Source organism: Podarcis liolepis (assembly GCF_965112155.1).
Source record: "Podarcis liolepis genome assembly, chromosome: 2".
NCBI lineage: Eukaryota > Metazoa > Chordata > Lepidosauria > Squamata > Lacertidae > Podarcis > Podarcis liolepis.
Window position 1 is genome coordinate 108,651,233 of NC_139555.1, and position 6,669 is coordinate 108,657,901.

Below are 6,669 nucleotides of genomic sequence, written 5' to 3' on the forward strand. Positions count from 1 at the left end.
CCTTTTATTTTGGAATCTGAGTGCAAAGACTTGGAGAAAGATACTATCATGGTATGGTTATGTTAATGTTTCCAGATGCTGACTGCGCTCATGTGATTTATGTTTGGGATTCTATTTGAAGACTGTCATTTATGATGCAAGAGTGTTGTGCAGAACGGAGGATCTGCTTTGTTGTATTTTTGTCTGTGCTTGCCGGAAGCTGGAGGGAAAGCAGGAGAGGGAGAGGAAGTGCTGCTGAGCACAGAAGTCTGTTGCAAAGCATGGAATATGGCCCATACTTTTAAAATAGGCAGGAACAGAAAATATAAGGTACAGGGATTTCTTGTGTGATCAAGATACAAAAATTACACAGGAACCAAAACAGAACACAGACCACAACTTCATTTTTAAACTTTATTGAAGGAAAGCATTGTTGCGTAAGGTACAACAAATATTGCAAGCTATTATTATCTCATTTTTTCTGCATGCAAAACTAGCAGTAATTTTAACTATCATTATTGAACTCTATCTTGATTGGCCACCTAGAACTCCCACCAGTCCAAATTACTTAAAAGCTTTGCTACGTTCCAATTACATGGCAATGTTCAGGAAAGTGAAAAGAGAATATTCAAGCTCTCCAACCAAGGAGGGGTTGGGAAGAACAGAGGGGTTCCATGAGCTTCAGGAAGAGATGAATTGAGAATCTGGTGGACAGGCCCAAGCCCCTAAGCCCTTCTGGGCAAATGGACAGAAGCAACTCCATCACATACCCTATTTCTGGAGGGGAAGGCCAGAGTACAACCCCCCCCCCTCCAACCAAGGTTAAGGTTACCCAACGCCTAAACTGCCAAAGTTGTGACAATTGCTACAGGGTAGGCAAAACCTCCAGGTCATAGCAAATTCCTACCCGGCACCAACAATACAGTGACCACCGCAGCCATTGCAAGGTCAATTCAATTTGCACATGCAAAATGGGTGGGTTGATCCAATGAAGAAATGCTGGACATCAGGGGCTGGCATGGGCTGTTTTAAATCCCCCAGGAGCGGACCTGTGGGAATCCTGATTGTTCCCTCTCCACACCAGCCTGCAATTGGCCCATTTGGCAGGCTGATGAAGAGCAGGATTTCAAACCAGGAGCATGAGCAGAAGGGGGTACATAAAATGGGGTAAACAGATGTCTGGGGCTACACATTTAAGATGAGTGGGGAACAAATTTATTATTATTAGTGTTATTGTTATTTCCATTACTGTGAGTAGTGTACTAGTGGTTGCAGTGGTAGAATCACAGTCTCGGGGTGGGGTTTCTTGCTTTTCTGTGTTTGCTCTGTGTTTTTTCTGTGTTTTCTGTGTTTGCAGGAGGAAGACCAGGCATCCGTCAAAAGCAAAGGATATGAAATGTTCTAATATTATGTCTTTCAAAGGAGAAAGTGAAAGAGAAGGAGAAAGATTGGCTACCCACCCTTTACCATGAGGTTTCTGGATGGGTTAAAACAATACAAGAATACAACAGTAAAATCAGTCAAAACAGAAGTCGGTTTCACAGCAATGTACTTTAAGTTTATCTCCCTTTTTCGTTTCTGTTCCACAGAGCTTTTTATTCTCAGCTTTGCCACAGAATTTCGTGATCTTCAAGTTTTGGTTTTGACCTGGCGAGAGAAAGAGAAGTGCTTATGCTGATGCTAACTGGCGAGTGGAGTCCATAGTGTTAGGATTCCTGCTCCATGTTTGCAGTCATGGGATTGTTTTCTATCACATGACGGTGTATGTTTTCATTCCACAGTGTGGGAAGTGACAGAGACAGGATGTGTATGTTACTGTGTTTCTGTGATGTGGGACTATTGTCCTTTGTTCTTTCTCTTTTCTGTCTGATGAGAAAGAGGAAGGAGGTAAGTCAGAATGCTCCAAGTGTATTATCTGTAAATAAAAGTAGTTTAGCCAAAATGCTGTGCTACTGAATTTGTTAAGCAAACTGCTAACACCCTGCTGTTCCTAAGCGAGCTAATGCCACTTGGTATTGTGATGTTCGGGCCGGAGAAAGCTTTTGAAGCTCCAGACAGACCAGGAGGGAGAGAGCATGCCAGTCAGGCCTGTGTCTCTACCAGGGTCCTACACATGAGTAGGACAATCCTAACACATAGTTCATACCAAAAGAAAAGACAAAGCTCACAGCACATTGAAATAAATTCCATATTAAGCTCCACTGACAAATGCATACCTAAAACTGATCCCCCCCCTCTAAAATTACTAAAGTGTCAACATTAAAATAAAATAAAGCTAAAACATATGCAAAATACATGTCTAAATAAAACAAATCCTTAAATCTCAGAATCTCCACCACTGTTGTCTAGGATAAATCCCAAATACCTTTCCTTCAGACTGAAAAATAGGCCACTTTCCAAGTGACATGCCAGTTAGTTCCTTGAAGCAGAAACCTCACTTTCCTTGTTCCTCGGCAACATTTCATCTTCTTAAGCAAGGTCCCTCTACGTAATGTGGCTTAATGTAAGAATATAGCTGGCATTCAAGACTCTAATGAAGCAGCTCTTCCAGTTCTGCTGGAAGACTGTTGCACAGTCTGTCTTGCAGTGATATGTCCAGGAATCTCCCCAGCTGCAAAATTGAACCCATGTGTTCAAAATGGAGTTGGGGGGAAAGCTTTCTAATGCTCCATTCGTTGGAAATGCCCAGTGTTTCTCATATTGCTGCTGCAACTTTGCACTTGTCAAGCAATGCACAATATTTGACAAGGAAAGGGCAGGTCTGTCAATTTGTTCATGAACCAATTTGGTAAAAGATGTTACTCCTTACATTACCAAGAGAATTCAGAACCTGACCAGAAAATCAGAACTGCTGTAGTAAATTTATTATGTACAGTAATTTTATTATGAACTAGCAAAACTTTGGGCTCTTCCATTTATTGAGCATTAATCCTGATCTGCTCATGATTATTCTTATTCTCATTCTCATTCTCATTCTCATTCTTATTCTTTCTTAACTCTGCACACCACCCTTCATCCAAAGATCACTGAGTGCCTTACAATATAAAAACACAAACATACATACCATAATAGCAAATGAAAACAAAACAAAAAAACCCCACATTTTTAAAGGCCATAGATTGCTTAATTAGCCAAAGGTCTGGGAGGAGGGGAATGTTTTTTCTTGGCATCTAAAGTTGTATAACAATGGTTCCAGGAGAGCTTCCCTGGCGAGAGCATTCCACACATAGGGGGCCACCTCAGAAATGGATTGTTCTCGTATTGCCACCCTCCAGACTTCCTGCAGAGGAACCACACGGAGAAGCGCCTCAGAGGATGATTGCAGGGTCCAGGAGGTCAATACATATGGGGAGAGTCACGCAGCCATTTTGTCTCAGTTCTGTTCGATTCAGTCCCCTCCATTTTGTTGGCTGCTGGCTCTCAGCCAGCAGCACTTGTGCCCATCCTCACAAAGGACGTAAGCCACATTGTATGTTTCTAACCTGAAGCTTAAAGCCTGCCTTCCAGGATGTGTACTGTGAACTTGTGAGTAAAATTATTGTTAGACTTTTAAGTGAGTATTTATTGTATTTTAAGAGGGAGAAAATGAGACACCAGAAATAATCCATCTGAGCAAACCACATTGGGTTAGTCAGTTTGTAGAGATTCAAAGGAATCTATCAACTAGCTTCCATGAGTACAGAAGGGGATTTGCTCTGCTACATCACTCACTAGCATGAGCAAAGGAAGGATAATACTTAAGAAATATTTCCTTGCTAACTATCCTAAACATCCCCACACTGAATTCTGGGCCAGCTGCATTTTCCTAATTGTCTTCAAAGGCAGCGCTACGTATAATGCAGTAGTCTAAACTAGCGGACACTGGAAGTGTCCCTATTTCCTAGGGACGTCCCTGATTTAGAGAAGCCGGTTTCTGATTTGATTCTGGAATGCCCCACTTTATCTTAGGATGTGCCTATTTTCATTGGAGAAATGTTGGAGAGTATGGAGGACTCCCAAGCAATCTGAAGGCAATCCTATATGGGGAAGGGTTTTTTTTTTAAAAAAAAAAGTTTAATGTTTTATTATGTTTTTATGCATGTTGGAAGCTGCCCAGAGTGGCTGGGGCAACCCAGTAAGATGTGTGTGGTATAAATAGTATAATTACCATTGTGGAATGGGATATTCCCATTTTCATCAGAGAAATGAAGAGGTTACCAGAGCACAGAAGAGGCAAATCCTAGTCACATCATAAAAAGGAGGAACATAGACAGAAAAGCCTCCTTACCTGACAATCTTTCTGTCATTACACAGAATGGCCCCTCACATGTCTTCGCCTTTGATCCACATGACTTGTCATGACCTGTTGGCATGCATTTTCTGCATTTCACAGCATCTGCTGTAGGAGGCACAAAAATTTGTTTTACTGTTTATCCATGAAAGCATCACCTTCACCCATCGGTCACCAAATCTGGGGCTTCATTAGGAGGTAGACAAGGAGTCTGAAGCCCAGGGACTCCTACCACTTCCCTCATTTATATCAATTTTCTTTCCTGGATGTACTGCAAAGCATAGTACCAAGCGAAACCCCTTTCTTTAATTTGGGATGGGACCAAAAGATTTTCAATATCCCAACCCACCAAAATGCTGTGGGCACACATAGCTGTCAGAATAGATCCTAGAGCATTAGGATTCTTTTCACCATGGAAAGTAAGACAAAATTGACATCTCTGTGGATGAGAAAACTCTATGCAGTTTCATAGCATGCTCCTGTGCCCTTAATCTAGCAACACATTCCACCCAGACAAGGGAATCCTCTTTTTTCCAAAGATGGCGCTCCCAGAAGAAAAGCAGCTTTCTCCCTCAATGGAAGCTTAACTCTGTCCTGCAATGAGCTCTAAGCTGACCCCTATTTATCTACTTGCACTGGTGTGTTTTTAAACTGCTAGGTTGGCAGGACCTGGGACAGAGCAATGGGAGCTCAACCCACCACAAGGATTTAAACCGCCAACCTTCCAATCGGCAAACCTAAGATGCTCAGTGGTTTAGACCACAACACCACCACCACTACACATATACCAGGCGTCGGGCAGCCTGATTAACTCCTACATACATACGGAGCTGCCTTCCAGCATTTCAAGCTACCTGTCCATTTTGCCCCATTATTGTTCCCAGAGTCTCAGGATGTCCCACCCTCTTTTCCTGAAACCTTCGGACTGGAGATGCTAACGGATTAACCTGGGGCTTTCTGAATGAAAGCATGTACCATAACACTAAATTATTGCAAACTTATGGCAGAAGGCATTTCCTCCCTACCACCACAAAGTATATCTCTCCTGCTACTAATAGAGTCAACCTATCTAAAACAGTGGTTTATTCTTCTTTCACCTCTTCTGGGATGGGGGACGGAGGCAATACTTACCTCCAGTCCTGAGGCAAAGCAGAACACAGAATGTAAGTAGCCAGACCTGAAGCAGACGTGGCCTTCGATTACCAAGAAACAAGCTCTGCTCCATTGGAATGCCTTTTGTATGGAGAGACAGCTTTCAAAGGCTAGCAGCTGAGAAACTGCAGGTTTCCAGGGCAGGCAGGAACACGCTGCTCGATTTCAGGAGCCGGGTTCAAGACATCCATTATATAAGTCTGGGAGGAACCCTCTTGGCTTCCTGCTTCATCCTGGTGACCTTGAAAGGTCCAAGGAGCCTCTGGCAATATGCTTGGGCCACTCAGATGGGCAGCAGAGAGTGAAGGTGATGGTTGTCTTGGGCCCTTTCAGGCATAAAGTGCTGATTGTTAGGACAGATCCAAATGTGCTGAGGAATCAGCTGCATGCTGTACAGAATGTCGTAGACCTCAGCGGATGCCTGATGCTATCTTATGAGGGTTTTCTGTTCAGCTCCAGGTTTCAATTGTAATAGTACGATGTGCCGAGCAAGGAACTCTCAACCAGCCTACAGATGAATCACAGTGGTTGACTTCTGGCCAGTCCATATTCCCGAATCGTTGTGTTAGCAGCTTTCTTTTGTATCTCACTGTTGCTCACAGTGGAATGAATGATGTGCACAGCCATGTGTTTCTGTTCTCCATGAGTGATAAATAAGTGGTCCTTTGATATTGCATGTATCTTCAACTTTACTCAAAGATGTGGGACATGGAGAGACAGCAGGCTTGCAAGACAGACTCTGATTCCTGGCAATCCCATGAACAGATATTCTGGCCACCTCCATATTTCTTGGAGCCAAACTGCATCCAATAGGAGCTGATGCTTTTAACTGGCGAGAGGTGGAAGGTTGGCTGGTTAGTCAGTTGACTGAGGCCCTTTTATTTTGGAATCTGAGTGCCAAGACTTGGAGAAACAGACTAATATGGTATGGGTACGTTAATACTTCCAGATGCTGACTGGGCTCATGTGATTTGTGTATGGGATTCTATATGAACCCTGCCATATACGATGCAAGAGTGTTATGTAGAATGGAGGATCTGCTTTGTTTGTTCTGCCCTGTCGTATTCTTGCCTGTGTCTTCTGGAAGCTGGAGGGGCCCAGAGAGGGAAAGGAAATGCAGCTGAGCACAGAAGTCTGTTGCAAAGCATGGGATATGACCCATATAATTAAGATTTCCTCAATTTTGAGGAAAGGAAAACATGAGGTACGGTGATTTCTTTTGTGATCAAGATACAGTAATTACACAGGAGCCAAAATAGAATACAGAC

At 43.0% G+C, this 6,669-nt stretch overlaps 1 long non-coding RNA gene across 1 annotated transcript; it reads right to left on the reverse strand.

Annotated features, from left to right (window-relative positions):
- Positions 1-379: 379 nt before the first annotated feature.
- LOC310702095 lies at positions 380-5,580 on the reverse strand. The gene is made up of 3 exons (XR_014523225.1): positions 5,381-5,580; positions 4,247-4,357; positions 380-1,626 (listed from the first exon to the last, which is right to left on the reverse strand). It is a non-coding gene; the product is annotated as an uncharacterized lncRNA (long non-coding RNA).
- Between the last annotated feature and the right edge of the window lie 1,089 nt (positions 5,581-6,669).